At 41.2% G+C, this 23811-nt stretch overlaps 1 long non-coding RNA gene and 1 other non-coding gene across 2 annotated transcripts; one reads left to right on the forward strand and one right to left on the reverse strand.

Annotated features, from left to right (window-relative positions):
• Positions 1-3969: 3969 nt before the first annotated feature.
• Positions 3970-6439, reverse strand: LOC123462076. The gene is made up of 2 exons (XR_006638078.1): positions 6300-6439; positions 3970-4083 (listed from the first exon to the last, which is right to left on the reverse strand). It is a non-coding gene; the product is annotated as an uncharacterized LOC123462076 (long non-coding RNA).
• Positions 6440-14211: 7772 nt separating this feature from the next.
• Positions 14212-14346, forward strand: LOC123462584. Its single transcript, XR_006638382.1, has one exon. It is a non-coding gene; the product is annotated as a small nucleolar RNA SNORA70 (small nucleolar RNA).
• The last annotated feature ends 9465 nt before the right edge of the window (positions 14347-23811 follow it).

Below are 23811 nucleotides of genomic sequence, written 5' to 3' on the forward strand. Positions count from 1 at the left end.
AGGTCTGGAGAGACGGCTTAGCAGTTAAGGCATTTGCCTGCAAAGCCCAGGTTCAATTCTCCAGGACCCACGTAAGCCAGATGCACAAGGTGGCACATGCATCTGGAGTTCGTTTGCAGTGGCTGAAGGCCCTGGTATGCCTATTTTCTCTCTATCTGCCTCCCTCCCTCTCTCTCTCTTGTAAATAAATAAAAATATTTTTTAGAATAAAAGAAAACTAAGTAGAACTACTATGGGACCAAGCTATATCATTTCTGGGCAAAACCCCAAAGGACTCTCTACCTATCACAGAGACACGTGTTGGTCCATGTTTGTATTTCTGCTATATTCACAAAACAAGGAAACAGAACCAGTCTAGATGGCCATCAACAGCTGTACGGATAATGAAAATGTGCTACACATACACAGTGGAATTTTATTAGCCATAAAAAATGAAAATATGAAATTTGCAAGAAAATGGATGGATCTAGAAATTATTGAGGTAATCCAAACTCAGAAAGATAAAGACCACATGTCTTCTTATATGCAAACCTAGCTTTTCCATTACATGCAAATGCGGGTATGTGGGTGAAAGAGAGAGAGAGAGATGTGTGGATCTAAGTCATGAAACCAGAGAGGAGACCATGAAAGAGGAAGAAGAGGTTTTAAGTAAAAGGTGTAGAACACGTGTGACATGAACATGGAATAGGTACTGTTGAGGGTAGAAAGATGGGTGGAGAAAAGGAGGATGGGATGATTAGTGAGTAGGGAAGAGCAACAAAAAAATGATGTAAAGAAGGCTAGAGAGATGGCTTAGCTGCTAAGGTGCTTGCATGCAAAGCCAAAGGACCCAGGTTCTATTCCCTAGTATGTACGCAAGCCAGATATACAAGGTGGTGCATGTGAAGAGTCTGTTTGCAGTGGCTGGAGGCCCTGGCATGCCCATTCTCTCTCTGTCTCTCTTTCTCTCTCTCTCTGCCTCTTTCTCTCTCACTCTCAAATAAAAAAATAAATAAATAAAATAAAATATTTTATAAATAAAATATTATGTAAGAAAATTCCACGAGACCAACTATTTTGTATCCTAACTTAAAATGATTTTTTAAAAGTACTCCTTATAATAAAGATTTCTAATCACCCTTCAAAATTTCACTGCCTGCATTAAAGTATGATGTGTTATTATTACCAAAGTCAATTCATGACTTTCATATAAAATAGAGATATAGCAGAGATTGATTTCATGTTTTTATCAATGAAAGAACCAGCAGAAGTGTCAAAAGAAAATTAAAAGAGCATCACATAAGGAGGCTAGGACGATGCTGAAAAGGAGTTACAACTAGATGTGAATTGGCCTCTTTGGGGTAAGAGGGAAAATCAGTTGGCTCTCCAGTAGACAGATTACTTTTGTATGCATGTTTATGAGTAAGAACTATATACATTGTTATAGATCTACAACTAATAGTTATAAACAATTCAACACCAAAAAAGAGTAGAGGCATTCTACAGGGTACAGCATGAAGAATACTCGATATTTATTTATTTATCCCATTTGTAAATTTTTGACAACTCTTTTTGAAGTTTTTCCTATACTTCAAACACACAAGATACCTCTGCCTCTATCTCAACTATCTTTCCGTAAAGAACCTAAGCCCATGCCATAAAAGTTGGATTTGTCCCTTCACCCTAAAAAAAAAAAAAAAAAATTCTTAAACCACATGAACACTAAGAATTCCTGATGGGATGCTTCGTTTCTACCAAATTCTTCATGATTGCTTTCAGTTCCACAAAGAGCTTCTGCAGCCTCACACACACTTCCTGCAATGCTCCAGCTTACAGGCTCTTGAAAACCAACCTGAGCCTTGACATGAAGTAACAGTCCCTTAGTGAGACCTGAGAGGCAGCTCCCCCCTTCAGTGGGAGAAAAGAGCTGCCTCAGTGCTGCTGTGACCACTACCACCTGATCCCATCCATGAGGCTGTCCCATTAGACAAGACCCTGAGGGTTGGGCCACTCAGAGAGCTTGGTTCGCTGTAGGCTCTAGGTGGATAGAGTCCCTCTTCTCTAGGCTCTGCCCACATCTTTGCCCATGGCTCATATTCTCTCCCTCTCTCTCTCTCTCTCTCTCTCTCCCTTCCTCCCTCCCTCCCTCCCCCCCTTTCTTTAGGTTTTACATATCCCAAACTTGCCTAAAACCCAACATACTATGTAGCTGGGGATGACCTTCAACTTTGAATCCTCCTGTCTCTACCTCCCAAGTGCTGGGATGAACACTCACTACCACATTCAGTTTATGCATGCTGACCACAAAACCCCAGACTTGAGGACTTCATGCGTGCTAGGCAAGCACTCTGCCAACTGAGCTACCTGACAAGCCCATCAAAGCTATTTTAAACACTACCTCCAACTTCAATGATGCTGGGCTCTAAAGACATGATTTGCAATAGACTGAAGTAATCTTAGATCCCTTAAATGCTTTGCAGACAGATATGCGAATATATGCAAATAAGCCACAGCACAGAGTAATTAAAATAAAATCTAGTAACCTTAAATAGATACCAAATAATAGTCCTAGGAGACGTAATTAATTCTATTGTTTACAACCCCTCCCTTAGTTAGCCGATTTTTTTTTCCCAAATTAAGAAAGAAGTCATTCTCTTAGCTCCTCTAACAAAAAGACCAAAAAAAAAAAAAAATGAATTTATTAATTGACTCATTGTTATCTATAACAACATAGCCAAACAATTTCTAGTAACAAGAGGAAAACTAATTCAGAAACGGGACCACAATCATCAAGTTCTTCAGGGTCTGGCCATTGCTCAGAACTCCAGCCTGCTTCTTCCCTAAGCCTTCTCGCAATGCTCAGCAGCTTGTAGAGCGCATTTCTCAAAGCCCCACGACCTTTTGCTCACTTGGCATCTGCTCCCTCCGCCGGAAGGCAGAGCAGTCTCACAACCCAGTCAGGAAAGGTCAAAGCCATCAGATCAGGGACTCAAGTGCGAGAGAAGGCTCATGGGGACTTGAGGTGGAGCAGTCAGAGAGAAGCTAAAGGATGGAGCACAGGGCAGGCAGACTAGGAGGCCAGCTTTCACAGATCAGACGCCTAAACGACATAACTGTGGGGTTGTAGGAGACCTATGGGGAATCATAGGTACGAAACAAAATAAAGCACAGTCATGTGGCTCAGGAGGCAGCGTGCCAGGGCCTGGAGGGCCGAGTCAGCTGTGCGGAGGACCTTACACTGCATCTCCATAACAACCGCAGGTAGGGTCACTTCATATTCCATATTCTGAGAGCACATTTGGACTTCAACTTGTAGAGAGAAATCTGCCCGTCTAACTTGGAGGCAGCTCAGCACACTGCTAATGGCTTCCTTGTTCTGAGTTGGTCTTTAGTTTTAGTTGCCACCCAAAGGGAGGCTCAGGAAGAAAGCAGAACGCAATAGCCTTGGAGAGGAACCTTCTCCTGCTACACAGGAAAACCATAATAAGGAAAGGGAAAACTCCTCCCCTCCTACACAGGCATGTGAACCATCTCCAAGCCACCTAGCCAGGAGAAGAGTAAACTTTGAAGACCCAGCGTGCCTGGAAGAATAAGACTGAACTATGAATGTTGCATTTACTCTGGTTCCCTATAAAGTGTTAACGAGAGAAAGATCAGACAAGACAGATCTGTGAGATGTTGAGACATGAGATAAGACAGATCTTTGGGATGTTAACCACTGTCTTGTCATATTCCTGGCTCTCAGAATAAAGCACAGCTAACAGACTCAATTCCCCGTCTTCTGCCTATGTGAGAGGCAGCGCGGACTTCAGACACTGTGGAGAGGAGCCACTGAAGACCATTTAGTGGACGCATGGTGGAATACACTTGCATTCAGGGTCAAGGCAACCTATGGAAAGGAAAAATGAGGCCAAAAGCAGGGACAGTATCCCTGGCAAGGTCTATGACAGAAAAAAAATGAAACAGAAATAAAAAATCACTTATTCAATATTTTGAAAAATAATCAATTGATTCAAATTTTATTCCCGGTCTTTTGCCATTTAAATGATGATCTTGAAAGATTAAATGTATGCCATTGGTGTGTAGCACATGGACCAATATTGCCTGTAACAAAAGAGTTTATATATAGATTTTATTTTTTACAAAGTCACCTATTCAAGATGCACCTAGGAGGTATACACTATTTCATTCCCCTTAATTCTCAACTATGTAAACATCATTTGCAAGCCCAACTGTATTCATTCCTTTTATTAAGTGCTTAATAAGAAGCTAGAAAAATATTGGATGGCAAAGACTTTAGCTTATGTGGTTAATGTCTTTTCCTCTTCTTGCATCTGGAGCCTCCTCAAAATTTATCAGGAAATATGTCGTACAAAGAGGCTGTGGCATTCATGGCCTCACACAGCTGATGCTACCTACACAAGACCTGCATGATAGGAGAAAAAAAATAATGACATCAAAGAAGAGAGACTTGTTGGAAAGAAGGATTCAGTGGAAGGAGAATTCAGAATGGAAAAAAGGTGGGTGGTAGGAGGGACTATGGTTATGATTCATTGTATGTATGGAAGTTGTCAACAAAAAAGTTAAGAAGGAAAGAAAGAGAGAGAGAGAGAAAGAAGGAAAGAAAGGGGCTGGAGAGATGGCTTAGAGGTTAAGGCACTTGCCTGCAAAGCCTAAGGACAAAGGTTCCATTCCCCAGGGCCCACATAAGCCAGATGCACAAGATGGCATATGTGTCTGGAGATCATTTGCAGCAGCTGAAGGCCCTAGCGTGCCAATTCTCTCCCTCTCTCCCTCTCTCTCTCCCTCTCTCTCTCTCTCTCTCTCTCTCTCAAATAAATAAAAAAGAAAAGAAAAATGTATCAAAGGAATCTTCTAGCATTTTAATTTGTGGTAGTAATGCCAGTGGTTCACTGCCAAAAATTCTTTGAGGAAACTTTGTCCAGGTTGCCAAACTTTCTCCTAAACATATCTATGCACTTCCTTTAAAAAGTGCAATTTTAGGGCTGGAGAGATGGCTTAGCAGTTAAGGCACTGTGGTCGTTTGAATAGATGGCCTCCAATATATTCAGTGTTTTATTAGTTGATACTTTGGATCTGCAGCGATCCGGCTGGAGGAGGTGTCACTGGGTGGATCTTAAGGTTTGGTGGTGAGTTTGAGATTCCAGTGTAAACATATGCAAAGCATGTGAGTTCCTCCTGGAGCTCCTCAAGTATGCTGTGTGGCTGTTAGCTGTTGGCTTTGGCTTGTGGCCCCTCTCTCTCTCTCTCTCTCTCTCTCTCTCTCTCTCTCTCTCTCTCTCTCTCTCAATCTCTCTCTCTCTCTCTTTCTCTCTCCCTACTTGGACCTGTGAAGGCAGGCCAGTAGCCCAGTTTCTTCTACCATTATGGAACTTGCCCTGGATCTGAAAGCTTCACTAAATATCCCTTCCTCCATAACTGTGCCTGGTTTGGAAGTTCTTCTCAGTGAACCTGAAGCTGTCTACTTACAGGTGCTTACCTGCAGAGCCTAAGGACCCAGGTTTGATTCCCCGGTGGCCACATAAGCCAAATGCACAAGGTGGAGCATGTGTCTGGAGTTCATTTGCAGTGGCTGAGGCCCTGGCATGCCCATTCCCCCTCTCTCTCTCTCTCTCTCTCTCTCTCTCTCTCTGACTTTTTTTTTTTATCTCTCTCCCTCTCTCAAATAAATAAATAAATACAAATTTTAAGGGGAAAGGGTACAATTTTAACAGCGAATTCTGCTAAATCAGTTTAGCAAGAAGCACCCCTCTCCATCTTCCATACTCAACCACCTTCAATAGCTGAGCAGGATCCTTCTCCTCCAACATCCCATGGGGAGGTCCAGCCAGCCTGTCTTCCTTCATCAGCATCCTAGGAGGTCAACTGAGCTGGAATCCCCTTTCCTAGGTACTTATTAGTAATGGTCTGCCCATCACCCACTACCTGGTATTACTTGCCCATGCTGTATTGTCAATAAACCCAGTTCTTACAGACTTCTCTTTCCCCTTCCTGCAGTCGTCCTGGCTACAATCTCTTTTCCCCAGTTTAGCCTCTGGGTTTCCTTTGACATTTACCAAGTCCCACAGCTCACTGGTGGCAGAGCTGGAACTAGATGTCTAATGCTGATTTCTAGTGCAGTTTCTCTTTCCACCACACCACTCCGCTATGGGTCTCTAGGCTTTGCATTTACTTGTAAATATTTAAACAGCCCTCTGCAGAGCTACAGAACAACAGAGAAGCCCTGCTTTCAACGATCCATCCTTATCCCCAAAGGTACATTAGAGCCAAAACCATAAAATTAATAGTTACTTACTTACCCCAGATCAATATGTTCCCCGGCTGAGATGAGTGATGGCTTTTGGACCTAACAAAAAGGAGATGTAGAAGAGTGAGTACAGCCGTGTGCTGCTGACAGATGGAAAAGTAAAGCTGCGGAGGGGGAGATGTGCCCAAGGAGCATAAGAGGCAGAAACTGGCTTCAGCCAGGCCAGTCTTCAAAACCTATGACCCCGCATGCCCAAAGGGCATGAGGAAATAAGCAATGAGTAACTGGGCCCTTGAAACAAGGAATCCCGGGTTTGGGAAACTTTCAGGAAACTCAATCTCCTTTTCTCTATCCCACATTTTCCATCTTCAGATTAGGAACCAACATCTTCATCAAAACATTTTTAATATGGGGTGGGGGCTGGAGAGATGGCTTAGCAGTTAAGTGCTTGCCTGTGAAGCCTAAGTTCAAGGTTCAATTCCCCAGGACTCACGTAAGCCAGATGCATAAGAGGGCACACACATCTGGAGTTCATCTGCAGTGGCTGGAGGCCCTGGTGTGCCCATTCTCTCTCTCTCTCTCTCTCTCTCTCTCTCTCTCTCTCTCTCTCAAATAAATACATAAAAAATAAACAAAAAAAGTTTTTAAAAAATGTTTTTAATATGGCTGGAGAGATGGCTTAGTGGCTAAGGCACTTGTCTGCAAAAGCCAAAGAAGCCAGGTTTGATTCCCCAGGACCTACATAAACCAGATGCACAAGGTGACTCCATGTGTCTCGAGTTTGTTTGCAGTGGCTAGAGGCCCTGGCATGCCCTATTTTCTCTCAAATAAATAAAGAAAAAAATAGCATATTTTTAAAGTTTTTAATAGATTAGCCTATGTGAACATACCTAGCATATTGTGGAAAGCCACCCAAAAACCTGATATTCTAAACCCTACTGTGGTGGTTTAATTCAGGTGTCCCACATAAACAGGTGTTCAGAATGCTAGGTTCCCAGCTGATAGAAATTTGGGAATTAATGCTTCCTAGAGGCAGTGTTATTGTTGGGGGCAGGCTTATAGGTGTTATAGCCAGTGTCCCCTTGCTAGTGTTTGATACACTCTCCTGTTACTATTGTCCAACTTATGTTGGCCAGGGGGTGATATCCACCCGCTGCTCAGGCCATTGTTTTCCCTGCCATCATGGAGCTTCCCCCTTGAGTCCAAAATAAACCTCTATTTTTCCCACAAGCTGCTCTTGGTTAAATGATTTCTACCAGCAATGCAAACCTGTACCAAGAAGTGGTGTCATTTGCTGCTAGACACCTGACTATGTGGCTTTAGCCTTTTGGAGCTGGTTTTCAAGAGAAATATGGAAGAATTTGAATTGGCCTAAGAAATGCCTTGCACTGCTGTAAGTACAGCTTGATGGACTATTCTGGTCAGAGTTGAAACACCTGAATGCAGGAAGAACTAAGGACTGTGAGGTTTGGCTTATGAGGGTGAGAAAGAGCTTTGCTTGGACTGGGCTAGCAGTTTGTGTGAGAAGCTCGCTGTTATGCCCGTGTCCTGAGAAGTTGTGCAGGGTTGCTTTGCATAGAAATGAGCTGGTGTAAGCAGAGGGGTATGGCATGGAAAGAAAAATCTGTGTGAACTGCTGCCCATTCAGCTGACATTGAGAGATTACAACCTTTGAGATTGGGTCAGCTGACCTGCACTGGGGCAACAGGAAGAATGCAGACTCTTTGGAGGGGTCTGAGTATTCAAGAATTGTCCTGTTCTTCAAAGTCTGCTTTATTCCCCCCTGGATTAACAAATTGATACCCTACCTGGTATTGTGGAATATAAGAAATGCAGGAAAGAGAGGGTCATTAGTTTGCAACATGGTCTTGTGTTTTGGAAATTGCCATGGGCAGTGTGAAGCAAGTTTGCTGGGTGCTTGCATAGAGACCCCAGGAAGCCATGAGGATGAACAGTTGGATTGCATTGAAGACCCAGCGGAGATTCCGGGACCATGAGATGGCTACTAAGGAAAGCTGCTGGCCCCGATGAAGTTTTCCAGGATTGTGAGTAGCCTCACTGGAGGGGTGGAATTGGAACTCCAGAGACTTGTTGCTGGCTAGAATGATCAGAGTTGGAGGCTTGTCACTGGCTAGAGTTGTTGGACTCAGAGCTACAGAGTTTGGTATTTGCTCTGTTTAAATCATGTATTGCTTATTTATTTTTGCTTTTTTTCCCAAAAAAATAAATAAATAAATCATGTATTGCTTGAGTTTTCTTTGCTATGCCCAATGCCATCTTTTGCAGTGTGAATGTTATTCTGTGCCATTATGGGTTTTTTGAGGCTACTTTTTGGTATTATGGCTCACTTAAAAGATCTTGGACTAGGGGGATGTATGAACATCATTGGAATTGATTTTTTTTTTAAATGGGGAATTTTAAAGTTGAATGAATGCATTGCATTATATATCATGTATGGATATCAGTTTATGGAGGCCATGGGCAGAATGTGATTCAAGTATCCCCCATAAACTTAGGTGTTCTGAATGCTAGGCTCCCAGCTGATGGAGATTTGGGAATTAACACCTCCTGGAGACAGTGTATTGTTGGGGGCAGGCTTATGGGTGTTATAGCCAGTTTCCCCATGCCAGTGTTTGGCACATCCTCCTGTTGCTGTGGTCCACCTTATGTTGGCCATGGGGTGATGTCCACCCTCTGCTCATGCCATCATTTTCTCTGCCATCGTGAAGCTTCCCCTCAAGCCTGTAAACCAAAATAAACCTCTTTTTTTTTTCCCACAAGCTGCTCTTAGTTGGGTGATTTCCACCAGCAATGCAAACCTGACTGAAACACCTCCATTCAGAAGAAGATAAAATTAAGTGTGGTGGCGCATAATTATCCCTACAATCCCAGCACTTGGGAAACTGAAATAGAGGGATCTGAACTTCAAACTCAGCCTGGGCTACATAGCAAAATCCTATCTCAAGCACACACACACACACACACACACACACACACACCACATAAAAAGATTGTTCATATAATATGTCCCTAGTTCAGTACTAATACCACATAGTATAAAGGTTGGGGGGAAAAAAATCCCTAAAACAAAGCAACCTTATTCAAATTATTTTATTATGAAATGAGAAAAAAAATCTTTAATAGTTGTACTAAAGCCTGGTGTGGTAGCACACACATTTAATCCCAGCACTTAGGAGGCAGAGCTAGGAGGATAATTGTGAGTTCAAGGTCAGCCTGAGAATACATAGTGAATTTCAGGTCAGCCTGGGCTAGAGCAAGACTCTACCTCAAAAATCAAAAAAGTGGCCAGCGTGGTGGCACATACCTTTAATTCCAGCACTCAGGAGGCAGAGGAAGGAGGATCACCATGAGTTCAAGGCCACCCTGAGACTACATAGTGAATTCCAGGTCAGCCTGGACTAGAGTGAAACCCTACCTCCAAAAAACAAGTGGGGGCTGGAGAGATGGCCCAGCATAAGATGCTTGCTATCAAAGCCTGGTGGCCAGGTTCTATTCCCCAGTACCTCCATAAAGCCAGATGCACAAAGTGTCATATGCATCTGGAGTTAGCAGTGGCAAGAAGCCCTGGTGCACCATATTCATTCTCTCTCTCTCCTTGAAAATAAATGAATAATATTTTTAAAATAGCTATGCTAATACAATGACTCTAAACTAAACTGCTATATTCTCTATGATTCATTTCCTCATTCAAACCATGTCAAAAACAAACGTTCACTAACTGTGTTCCTTTTAGAAGCTGCTTTAATGTAGAAGGGAAATACTATATATGCTCACTATTCCCATGGTAACTCATTTTCTTACCAAGTGGAAATAACATAATCAACATTTTAGAGTGCCTGTTTCCTCAGATGTTCATTTTATATAAATGTCAGTTCCATACATGGGTTACACATAGCACCTTCTCTTTTTATTTTCTTCCTTCAACTAAAGTTAATTTTATTAAGTTTCATGGCCACACAATGGAAAAATTATATGCTACCCTAGCTACTTTATTGTTTATAAGATATATTGTTGGATATTTTAATATTTTGATATAATAACTGTACAACCATTCTTCTTCATAGTACTAAGAATTCAGGGTTGTTAGAAAGATAACTTAGGGCTAGAGAGATGGCTAAGCAGTTAAAGCACTTGCCTGCAAAGCCTAATGACCCGAGTTTGATTCCCCAATACCCATATAAATCCTGGTTCACAAAGTGACACATGCATCTAGAGTCTCTTTGCAGTGGGTGGAGACCCTCTCTGTCTCTCTTCTCTCTCTCTCTCTCTCTCTCTCTCTCTCTCTCTCTCTCTCTCTCTCTCTCTCTCTCTCTCTTCTCTCTCTCCTTGCAAATAAATAAATAAAATTTTTTTAGAAAAATAATTGAGTCAATATATGTCCTAGATGTGTTTGGTAAAAGGTAATTTACAAAGCCGGAGAGATGACTTAGAAGTTAAGGTACTTGCCTGCAAAGCCTAAGGACTCATGTTCGACTCTCCAGATCCCACGTAAGCTAGAGGCACAAGATGACACAAGCGTACAAGGTCACACATGCACACAAGAGTGCACACGCATCTGGAGTTCCATTGCAGTGGCTGGAGGCCCTGGCATGCCAATTCTCTCCCTTTCTCCCTCTCTCTCTTTCTCTCTCTCTCTCTTATTCTCTCTCATAAAAAATACAAGGTAATTTACAGAAGAAAAGTAAAATATACTTCCATACAGATAAGAAAACAAATATATATCTTTAATAAAAATTACATTAGGCATGGCAGCTCACTTCTTTAATTTCAGCACTCCAGAGGATGAGAGAAAACTGTTATGAGTTGGAAGCCATCCTGGGCTAAAACGTCAGTTCCAAGTGAGACCTTTCCTCGAAAAAAAAAAAAAAATTATGTATTTGAAAGCAAAGAGAGAGAGAATGAGAATAGGCACTCCAGGGCCTCCTGCAACTGCAATCAAACTCTGGATACATGCACCACTTTGTACACCTTGCTTTACATAGTACCAGGAATTTAAACCCAGGCCACCAGGTTTTGCAAGCAACCACATTTAACCACTGATCTATCCCTCTGGCCCCCATTTTTTTTATTTTACATATTATGAGAGAACCAGGTGATGGAGACTTTGTACTTGAGCAAATTTGAGTCACACTGTTCTGAGCTCTTTCAGACTAGGTCGTATCCTTAATTACCACACTTGCTAGACCTGCGTTACCAAATATTAGGAGGAAAACTGCTAAGGCAGTTTTGAGAGATTCACCCGGGATCTCTGATCACCAAGACCTACTTTCAGCAAAAATCTATTACACGGATTCAGCAAGTCTTTCCCCTACCCTTAATGTCTTCTGTGAGTAGTTTCCACTCGGTGAACATTTTGTTTATGAGCTAATAAATCCCTGCCTGTCTTTACTGCATTGGGAGTTGAGTTTGACCTCTGTCTCCTACTGGGATAGTCTTAGTATCCATTGCAATAGTTCTGTAGCAAGCCTGGCTTACCATTTTACTAAGTGTCAAAATAATGGTATGTTAGCCACATGCAAATATTATAACCAGTTCCAAAGAAAACTTTAAAAAGCACAACTTTTTTTTTAAATTTTTTTATTTATTTATTTATTTATTTCAGAGTGACAGACACAGAGAGAAAGACAGATAGAGGGAGAGAGAGAATGGGCGGGCCAGGGCTTCCAGCCTCTGCAAACGAACTCCAGACGTGTGCGCCCCCTTGTGCATCTGGCTAACGTGGGACCTGGGGAACCGAGCCTCGAACTGGGGTCCTTAGACTTCACAGGCAAGTGCTTAACCGCTAAGCCATCTCTCCAGCCCAAAAAAAGCACAGTTTTTTAAGATTTATTTTTATTTATTAGAGACAGAGAAAAAGAGAGAGAATGGGTGTGCCAGGGCCTCTAGCCACTGCAAACTCCAGATGCATGCACCATCATATGCATCTGGCTTATGTGGGACTTGGAGAATCAAATCTGGGTCCTTAGGCTTTGCAGGCAAGCACCTTAACTGCTAAGTCATCTCTCCAACCAAAAAGGCACAAAATGTTTTGAAAGTAAAAGAATCACTTTTTTTTTCCTACGAGGAAAGAAAATTTTCTAGGCAAGATGGTGTCGGCATGCCCACACAGCAAGTAGGTTGTACGAAACATTGGCCATAGATAGCCTGCTATAGATCGTATTGTTTTCCATAACAATAGAAATTTTATCTGAGATTACAGCAGAGTGACCACATAAAGAAGCACAAGCCACTGTAAATCCATTTAAACATCGACTTTTCCACCATGTTCTCATAGGAATCCTACACAGCTTCTCATAATTTGGGTTCAGAAATAATTAGCTGTAACAATATGGTGGGGAAAAACTGATTATTTGCTGAGCAAGAGGACTGCTGTGATTTTGAGGCCAACATGGGCTACAGATAGAGTTCCAGGTCAGCCTGGGCGGACGTGAGACCCTGCCCTCACAACAAAACACAGACCAGAGCGTGCCTGTTCCATGTGTACAGATCCTCAGTGTGGTACCATCATATGTCATCATCTAGACAAGAACTGCCTAGTCCATGGACCATCTTTTCTTGGAAGGCTGATTAAGTAAAGGCCATAAAAGATCACCCAATACATCCAACAAAGATATGAAATAGAATTTTCTTTAGCAAAGAAAACACACTTTTTAGGGGCCAAGCTCAATTAAGAAGTAAGTACTAGGGAATTTGCCTGACGGATTTCTTAACATTACTTCATTCAAATGATTAAGTAACTTATTGTATACTACATTTTACTGCATTGCATGTACTTTTTAAATTTTTTTGTTATTTTTATTTATTTATTTATTTGAGAGTGACAGAGAGAGAGAGAGAGAGAGAGAGGCAGATACAGAAAGGGAAAGAGAATGGGCGCGCCAAGGCCCCCAGCCACTGCAAATGAACTCCAGACGTGTGCTTCCCCCTTGTGCATCTGGCTAACGTGGGTCCTGGGGAACCGAGCCTCAAACCAGGGTCCTTAGGCTTCACAGGCAAGTGCTTAACCACTAAGCCATCTCTCCAGCCCTGCATGTGCTTTTTAGACATTCTTGGACTTGATTCAACTCAGTGCAGGAATTGTAACTAATAATCACCATGACGTCCTCTACCAAGCCCACAACTTTTCACAGAATCCATGTGGGCTGAGTGACTGAGGACTCGACATAACAACAGAGGATTCTGCTCTGTCATCAGTATGTATTCCCTCATGTACTTGCTGTGCTAACAGTATTATGGGAGACAGGCCTTGACACAGTGCTTGGGGCACTGAAGGGTTAATCCTGGTATAAAGGGAAGCCCAGACTTCTCATTCCTTCTTACCTTTCTGCTATGTTCGACTTCTGCAACAACAGAGTCAATCCAGACGGGGCATCTTGATATCAGTTTTCACAATACAAAGCCAATGAATTTCTATTCATTAGAAATTACTGGGTCCAGCCAGGCATGGTTGCACATACGTACCATAATCCCAGTATTCTAGAGGCTGAAGTAGAAGGATTGCAAGTTCAAGGCCAGCCTGGACTACATAGCAAGATCCTGCCTTAAAAATAAATAAATAAATAATAAGACTCAGAAATTCTGCTACTGCAAAACAGAATAGGCTAAGACCGTTTCCTTAGTATAAATTAAGTATCATTTTCCACACAAGTTCTGTTTACTGTCCTAATTTATTTTGTAAGTCATTTCAGGGCTGAGAAGATTGCTCAGTGGTTAAAGGCACTTGCTTACAAAATCTGTCGACCTGTGTTTGGTCCACCAGTATCCACATAAATCCAGATGCACACAGTGGCACATGCATCTGGAGACTGTCCACAGGGCCTAGAAGTCCTGGTGTGCCCATACTTTCTCTCTGTCTCTCTCTCTCTGTTTCTCTATCTCTCTTCCTCTCTCTCTCATAAAATAAATAAATAATAAAAATATTCAAAAAGAATTTTACACTCAGTCTGTAGCCAATTAAACCAACCAGGTTACTTTCCTCATGGTGGCCTAGTATGCAATGGCTATAGAAAGCAGCCTCCTTGGTAGTGGATGCAGCCTGTTACTTTGTACAGTTGCCCTAAGGGACCACGGAGACAGTTTTCTGGTGGATATCCATATTTCTTATGCTATTCCCAATCTAGGCACCAGACAAGTATGTGGGGTGCCTTTGGAAAGCTCAGTGCATAGTGGCCAGGGCTCATATTGGCCAGGTTATCTGGTCCATCCGCACCAAGCTGCAGAACAAGGAGCATGGGATTGGGGCCCTGCGTGGAGCCAAGTTCAACCTTCCTGGCCACCAAAAGACCCACATCCCAAAGAAATAAGGCTTCACCAGGTTCAATGCCAAGGAATTTGAAGACGTGGTAGCTGAGAAGCACTCATCTCTCATGGCTGTGGGGTCAAATATGTCACTGACCATGGTCCCCTGAATAAATAGCCGGCTCTGCATTAGTGAGCATGTCCACTGCTGAATACCCTACCAATCATGTATTGAAACTCACAATCAGGGCTGGATAGATTGCTTAGTGGTAAAGGTGCTTGCCTGCAAAGCCAAAAGATCCAGGTTCAATTCCCCAGTACCCACATAAGCCAGATACACAGGGTGGTACATGCACCTGGAGTTTGTTTACAGTGGCTAGAGGCCCTATAGTTGTAAATGGCCCACCTATTTTCTTTTTTTTTTTTAATTTAAAAAATTATTTATTTATTTATTTGACAGAGAAAGATTGAGAGAGAGAGAGAGAAAGAAAGAAAGAATGGGCTCACCAGAGCATCCAGCCACTGCAAATGAATTCTAGACATATGCACCACCTTGTGCATCTGGTTAATGTGGGTCCTAGGGAATCGAACCTAGGTCCTTTGGCTTTGCAGCCAAATGCTTTAACAGCTAAGCTATCCCTCCAGCCTAGATTTTTTATTTGTTTTTTTCTTTTCAAAATTTTTATTAACATTTTCCATGATTATAAAAAATATCCCATGGTAATACCCTCCCTTCCCCCCCCCCACTTTCCCCTTTGAAATTCCATTCTCCATCATATTACCTCCCCATCTCAGTCATTGTACTTACATATATACAATACCAACCTATTAAGTACCCTCCTCCCTTCCTTTCTCTTCCCTTTATATCTCCTTTTTAACTTACTGGCCTCTGCTACTAAGTATTTTTCTTCTCACGCAGAAGCCCAATCATCTGTAGCTAGGATCCATATATGAGGGAGAACATGTGGCGCTTGGCTTTCGGCCCACCCATTTTCAATCTCTCTATCTGCCTTTCTCTCTCTCCCTCTCTCTCTCTCTCAATAAATAAAATTTTAAAAAATCATACCAAGCATGCCTTTATTTCCAGCACTTGGGAGGCAGAGGTAGGAGGACTGCTGTGAGTTCAAGGCCACCCTGATACTACATAGTGAATTCCAGGTCAACCTGAGCTAGAGTGAGACCCTATGTCAAAAAAAAGAAAACCCAAGGGGGGAGAGAAAAAATATAATTTCATACTCAGGGCTAAAGGTCTAAAGAGGATGCTCAGAAGTTAAGGTACTTGCTTGCAAAGCTAGTCCATTTCCTCTAGGTGGAAAAGATTACAAAGCCTGGGTTCGATCCTCCAGTACCCATGTAAAGCCAGATGAGAAGTAGATATCATACTGGTGAAATTTGCACTATATTGTAGTGTTATATTTCTATTTTATCAATGACTAAAACTTTAAAATGCAGAATATCAAGGTTCTTTTACAAACATATGAATATGTTTATCTCTTTTCTATAATTTGCATCTATAAATTAGAAAGGCCTGCAAATACTATTGTACAGATGTGTGAAATCTCCAAATAGTTAATTAGATAATAAAGTTTCTTAAATTAAAGTAGCTCTACTCTGATAGATTTAAAAAGATGAGTGCTTATATTATTACATTATTATATTATATTATATTATTAAAACATGAGTTTTAGGATTTCAAGTTACATAATTAGACAAGTCTTTTGCAAATGAGAATAATTTATCATTGTTGTTTCATACAAACACATTATATTTTCTCTGAGTTAATAGTAATTATAATACAAGACAAAGTTTTTATTCTGCTTCCGTGTGGGTCCCTACACTTCTACAGGTTTGCTGGCAAAAAAAAGTGAAGACTGCTTCTACCAAATGTTTAAGATGAGGAAAAAGGCAAATTCGTATTTAACTAAAGTCAATCATTATTCTAACAAACTTTATATCAGCAGCACATATATTTTGCAATACATCAATTTAATATCTTCCAACTTGTTTAGGTAACTTAAAATCTGGGCTGATAAGGTTGGTGGATATGCATCTATTTAAATCATTTCTAAGTAAGATGGAATACAGAAACATTAAGTATAAAGCATAATTTTAAGCTTGCATTTTTTCTTCTTTTTTTGATCCTGAAATGAAGCTTTATTTGGGTCTGAATAGGACATGAACATTCAGGCAATTCAGGGACATCTGGGCAGATGGCAGGCTGCATTTCTAAGAGGGACTTGACAGGGGAGGTGTGGGGCGTACACGGGGGCGGGGGGGGGGGGTGGGAAGGGGGATGGGATAGATAAGATGCTCAAGTCAATGACTTCTCCCTCATCTTCAACTTTGTCCTGTGTCAACTTGGAGGAAGCTTTGTAGGGAGACTTGGAGCTCTCACCAGAACTTGACTGAGATGGTGAGCTGAAGGCCACGGCAGACCTGGCATAGGTACAGTAGAACTCGGAAATCAGGATGGTGTTGAGTTTCCAGCATGTGTGAGCCAAGCCTTCAGTATATGTGGCCACAGGAAACAGAAGAGGAAGTAGGACGTCACTAGGCAAGCTTGTATTCTTGATCTGACTTGTTTTTTTATTTTTTTCACAATTTTTATTAACATTTTCCATGATTATAAAAAATATCCCATGGTAATACCCTCCCCCCATCTGACTTTTGAAGGGTGTAGAGAAACTCCTCTCTCTCAATCTCTCTCTCCATATATATATGTGTGTGTGTGTGTGTGTGTGTGTGTGTATATATATATATATATATATATATATATACATACACACACACATACATATATATATACACACATACATATATACATACATACACATATATATATATATGTGTATGTATGTATATTGCCACTTTGAAAACTAAAATTAAAAAGGACAAGTACAGATATGTTGAAATCCGACTTGGCTATGGTTTCATGGGTTTAACTATAGGATTTTCAAAAGCTAGCCTTAATATCAAATATTAGGTTTAGTGAACATTATAGTTTTTTTCCTCTTAAAATTACCAAGTAAGCGCTTGCCTGTGAAGCCTAAGGGCCCTGGTTCAAGGCTTGATTCCCCAGGACTCACATTAGCCAGATGCACAAGGGGGCGCATGCGTCTGGAGTTCATTTGCAGTGGCTGGAGGCCCTGGCCCACCCATTCTCTCTCTCTCTCTCTCTCTCTCTCTCTCTCTCTCTCTCTCTCTCTCTCTCTCCCTCTCCCTCTCTCTCTCTCAAATAAATAAATAAAAATGAACAAAAAAAATTTAAAGGAAAAAAACACATCACCATCACACTTCTATGTGTACTTTCCTGGTCTTTACTCTCACGTTGCCTTTAATAGGCAGTTAAGTTTGAATAGATAGTTATTAAATAGAATATAGATATTATAGTATACTATGTCACTATAGTATTATATATAGCATAGTATTCCTTGATCTCATCTTCATCAGTCATATCTTCCAATAGCTTTTGATATCTGTCCTTCCAAGATTCCAAAACTAAGTCTTATCTAATTTGAGATTTCCTGGAGATCTTTGGAAAACTATAAAGAAAGTACCTTTTTGTGTGCAAAAAGAGAAGTGCTGCAAATAAGTCTACTTACTTGAATGCTACCACTGAATTGCATGGGCAAAGCTAATGAATTAGAAATCATGTTCAACCTTCTCTATTTTATTGTATTTTATTTTGGGGAGTGCGGGTTTCACGGTAGGGTCTCACTCTAGTTCAGGCTGACCTGGAATTCACTAGTTAATCTCAGGGTGGCCTCGAACTCATGGCAGTCCTCCAATTTCTGCCTCCGAAGTGGTGGGATTAAAGGCATCCACCACCACACCGGACAACCTTCTCTATTTTAAATTTGTGAGTGAAAACTTATGAGTTTAAATATTTCATAAGTCTATGCTGGGTAGGAGATTCTTATATGTCTTTTATATTGGGAGATTCCTGTGTCTTTCAATTTTTGATATGAATCTATTGAATAGTTTCTTTGTATTCTTATTATGTGGTGCCCAAGTTCTTTCGGTTAGAATACAGCATCTTTGAGTGGCTTTCATAGATGTTAAGAACCAATACTAGGATTATGGAATCCTTTTACCTGTTATTTTTGGCACATTCTTCACATATTCTTGGCACAGTCATGATATGTCAGGATTATTATATTGCTCAAGGTTTTATTTATGGAATCATTATGTTCATTTAATCTTATAAATTAGATGTAGTGTTCATGATAGTCTTTGAAAATAAGCTTAATCATTATGTTTATAGATATTTTCACCAAAATGATTTTAGGCTGAATGTATTATCTTGTTTTGCATGCCACAGGAACAACTAAACTTCCTTGTCAGCTGCATTATTCTTGCAACCAACTCACCTCAAATGTTACACTTTTGAAAGTTACCACTAAGCTAATGGCAGAAATAGTAAAAACCTTTTCTCAGACACGCAGTTATCTGTTTTATCTTGGTGCTTTATTCAAAGAACAACCAGCTATGGGACAAGGTTCCTGACCTTCAGCCAGGAAGGAACAGTTTAAGTAAAGACCTCACTTCCCACATTCACAGACTTCATAAGCTATTACCAAGCAAATAGGCAGATTGCAATTGCCAGAAAATTCTTTTTTTTTCCAAGATAGTGTTTTGCTCTAGCCCAGGCTGACATGGAATTCACTATGTAGCCTCAAGGTGACCTAAAACTCACAGCAATCCTCCTACCTCTGCCTCCCAAGTGCTGAGATTAAAGGCATGCACCATCATCCCCAGCCAGAAAATTCTTTTCCCCAAGTTTAAAAAAAAAAAAAATGCCAAGGAGCTGGAGAGATGGCTTAGCACGTAAGGCGTTTGCCTGCAAAGCCGAAGGATCCCAGTTTGACTTTTCAGGACCAACATAGGCCAGATGCACAAGGAGGCACATGCATCTGGAGTTCATTTGCAGTGGCTGGAGGCTCTGGCATGCCCATTCATTCTTCTCTCCCTCTCTCTTTCAAATAAATAAATAAAAATATATTTGTAAATGCCCAAACAAGTACATTATTGAACCTTTGTTAAGTGATGATTTTCCCTCAGAAACTAATAGGATCCAAAATAAACACTTACTTGAAAGAATTGCAAAAGGGACAATGAAAATGTATGCCAGAGACTACTTCAAATAAACACAGTGGAGATGCCCACTTATTCCCAAATGAACGAAATAAGCCCTTGAAGTCTTTTCTGGTAGAGAGATTTGTAAAGATAACCGCGGCAGGAGCAACCTCCGGTTGAGCCTCATTCTTAATGCTCTGCCTGGAGACTGATCAAAGACTGGAGGTAGGACCAGAAGCAGGCTTCGCACACGTACGGAATGTCCTGGGGCTTCTCATGCACTTGGAAAAGTTAATGGACAGTAAAATCACGGAAAGGCTCGAACAGCTTCCCAAGAAAATGGTGGGGGGGGAGGGGAAGCTTCATTGCTCATCAGGAATTACACCTGTGGGAGAATGGAAAGGTAATGGGGCGGGGGGGGGGAGGGGTGGAGATCGGACCAAAGGTGAGAAAGAGACACCCGGTCTACAGAGGTCTTCTTTCACATCACCCGCCACCCCTCCTGGAGCTAAGATCTAGTTACCAGCGATGTAACTGTGAGTAGGAAGCCCACAGGGATTGACATGCAAATCAGGACTTGAGGCAGCCTACACCGCTTGAATTCTGCTCGGGGAGGAATATTTGGGGTGCTCATTTGCATTGCATCAGTTGGTTACCAGGAAGTACATTCAGTTCACAGGCATTTTAAAGCACTCCTTGTCAGAGCCTGGGAACAAACAGGAGCGTCTGAACGAGGGGGACGTGGGCAATGTAAGTCACAGGAAGACAATATGCCTTCTATTGGGAACATAAATATTCCTCTTTGGATGTGCATCACGCAAACAGAGGCTGCAGATTGGTGTGAGCACCTCCTGTTAAAGAAAAGCTCTCAGGCCACGTTAGCTTCTCTCTGGTTTAATCTCTGCCTCCCCTAGTTGTCTCGCAGCTTCCAGCTGAGCTCCTCCTAGGGCCAAAGCCCACACTCTCGTGTTACTGCATCTGGTTCCTATTTATAAAAGAGTGCACTTTGAGAAAAGAAACACTTCTTTCTCTAATGCGCAGCAATATTTATTGCTGCGGGGGAATTCTAGGCTTGTCCTTTGGCAAGCCCACGGCTTTCGATTTAAACTGGCGAAGCAAATGTATTTTCTCCTCTTCACTGAAAAAAAGAACTTTGTCTCTTGAAAGTGTAGCTATTTTAATTATCTTAGTATCAGTAAAGAAGTTAAAACAATTATCTTAAAGTCTCTTTATCTAGAAATTTCCTTCCTCTCTCAATCAGGATATTTAAGCTTTCATTACTTTTTCTTTTAGGTTGTTTTGATTTTTGGAGACTATACAGCCTAGGCTGACCTTAAACTCAAACTCACAATCCTCCTGGCTCAGCCTCCCAAAAAGTTTGGATTATGTGCATGTGCACAGGGCACAGAGCTTGCCTGCCATGTCTGAACTGGGCTTAAGTGTGGTTCAGAAGGCCTTCCTCCGCCCTAAATCTCCAGCACTCTCCGGGTGGGCGGGGGTGGGGGTGGGGAGCCATGAGGTGGGTTCATTCAATAATGTACATAAAACACTTGCTAAATGCCATAAATGGGCATGGCATTTTCTGTAAGGACCCGATGCTAGAAGTCTGGTAGGTGGTATGACGGTGACTAGAGATGTCTTGGGGGCCTGTGCTTACAGACAGGATCGACCAGGGGCAAGGATAGCATTCTTTTCTTTGGACTGTAGGAGTGGCTTATTAGAATGGCCATGCTGGCTATGAATACAAATGAACTGGGAAAGCCCCCAACTGTTTCTGTCCCTTTGGTATACACAAGGTTAGGTGTTCAAAAATGTGTTCCTAGGGTGGAATAATTATTTTAGAAATGTTGGTGTACTGGACTTCATCAGTCTCATATTAATTCTGATCTGTTACCAACTACACTGTGAGAAACCCCTGGAGTTAAATTCCAGTCACTTCCTCTAGCAACAACCACAAGGCACTAATGATCTGGCTTCTAACCCATGCCGCCAGGGGTTGTGCAGATGCGAAACAGAGAAGGCCACTGGATCACATAATGATGGCTTATTCACAACAAACTGCAAATGGCCACCTTTTCCAAGAATGGCTACCTGACCTGTGTTTCTGCTCCTATTAACATCGCCTGGCTCTGCATAAAGCTCTGCTCCACACGGGCACATGAAAATAGGGCTTATAACACACCAGCACGTCGTGTCTTCTCTCACTTTTACAGCTCACTGCAAACATTTAACAATTACCTCGTGTTTCTTAGTTTTAAAGGACTTCTGTGTGAGAGAACTAGATTTTAGTTTTATTTACTACTATTCTAGGTATAGTAGATACAATATATAATAGATAATAGATACAAGAAACAAAATGACCTTTGACTGCAAATAACGTCTATGACAAAACTGAAATCTCAGTTCAGGTCAACTAAGGTGTACTATTCTTATCAATGTAGATACCAAGAAAAGTACTGACAAGAAAAGTCACAGAATAAATATTTCCTACTTCTATCTCTTCCCCTGCCCTGCAGCATCATTTGCTGCTACATTCCCCTACCAAGTGGGCAACTCTGATGAATGGATTGAAAATTCTGTCCTTTTGCTGAGTATAATTTCTGTGATTGGATATATGTAAGTTTTATATTTAGCTCTTGTTTTATTCTATTTTGTGCTGTTTAAACAGACTTCATAAGAGTGGGTATTTTGAAATGAATAGAAGTGTATTTTGTGCCGTCTGGAGGTTGGGAAATCCAGGATCAGGGTGTCAATATCTGGTGACAGCTTTCTTAGCAAGTCGTCCCATGGGAGTGGCAGGAGAGCAAGAGGGGACCACACTCATCATTCTCTGAGAACCCCACGGATGAAATAGCAAACCTGCTCCACAAACGCAAATCCACTCCAGCAGTGACAAACCAACTACCATGATCACGATATCCGTCAGCTCCTGGGAGAGATGGAGCTATCGTGTTTTGTTTTTTGCTTTTGTTTTTGTTTTTGTTTTTGAGGTAGGGTCTCACTCTAGGCCAGGCTGACCTGGAATTCACTATGGAGAATCAGGGTGGCCTCGAACTCACGGCAACCCTCCTACCTCTGCCTCCCGAGTGCTGGGATTAAAGGCGTGCGCCACCACGCCCGGCCTGGAGCTATCCCTTAAGCACTCCTATTACACTCTGCCTTCCAGGGATCAAGTTTCAAATACAAGACTTTGGGGGACAGAACAAACCTTATCAGCACTATTGTCACTCTTAAATACTAAGAACATTCAGACCTTTTGAAAAAAAAGTTATCAAGTTGTATTTACCAGACCACAAGACTGCTAAAATATTTAAGTGATTTTAATATTGCTAGCACTTGGAATAAGTAAATATTTGATCAAAGAACAAAATTTTCCATAAAGCTAATATTTATAATAAACATTAATAACTATGAACATGCTGATTTGTTTGAAATCATACTACTTTGAGACTAGTTGTTCACCCTTATGACCATTTAATTTTAGTAGGAAATTAATTCCTTTCTTAAAGGCAAATTCATGTTCCAAGTGATCATGATTTCAAAAGTTAGAGAAAAATAAATTCCAATGACAAGCCGCATGACTCCGCAATCTTATTTTGTCAGGAATACATCTTTCATTTCATATATCGACCAGAAAAATAATGTATTTGCAAACATCCTGAGATGGTTATTAGAAGCAAAAAAATTGATGAAAACAAGTGTTTAACAATCCATCTATGTATGTATACATATATATATGGTGTATGTATACATCATATATGTATACATCATATATGTATATGTATGTGTGTCTATGTGTGTGTATACATATATATAGAGAGAGAGAGGAGGGAGGGGAGGGGATGAGCCCTTACTGCCTTATCTTTTCTCTAATTTTCTCTATATTTTCTTATTTTAAAAAAGTGAACACGTTTCAATTTAGCTTTGATTAAAAGAACATGATCATTTTTCTCTACTTTCATTTTGGTTTCCTATCATGGCCAACATTCCTCAATCTGACAAGAAACAAGACTTTAAAACTAAATTACCGGGGGGAAAGGAGAAATAAAGTGTTTATGAATCCCAGAGAAATGAATGGCATGAAGAGATTAGGCACAGTAAGAGAAAGAATAAATGAAACCAAGAAACGTCTCAAACAAGATCTATTTACAGAATGCAATCAGTGTGAATCCACGCTAAGAAGCCCATGTGACAAGAGCTGTCACAGATCCCAGGAGTGAAGTGAGAGG

The sequence above is a fragment of the Jaculus jaculus genome, chromosome 7, assembly GCF_020740685.1.
Source record: "Jaculus jaculus isolate mJacJac1 chromosome 7, mJacJac1.mat.Y.cur, whole genome shotgun sequence".
NCBI lineage: Eukaryota > Metazoa > Chordata > Mammalia > Rodentia > Dipodidae > Jaculus > Jaculus jaculus.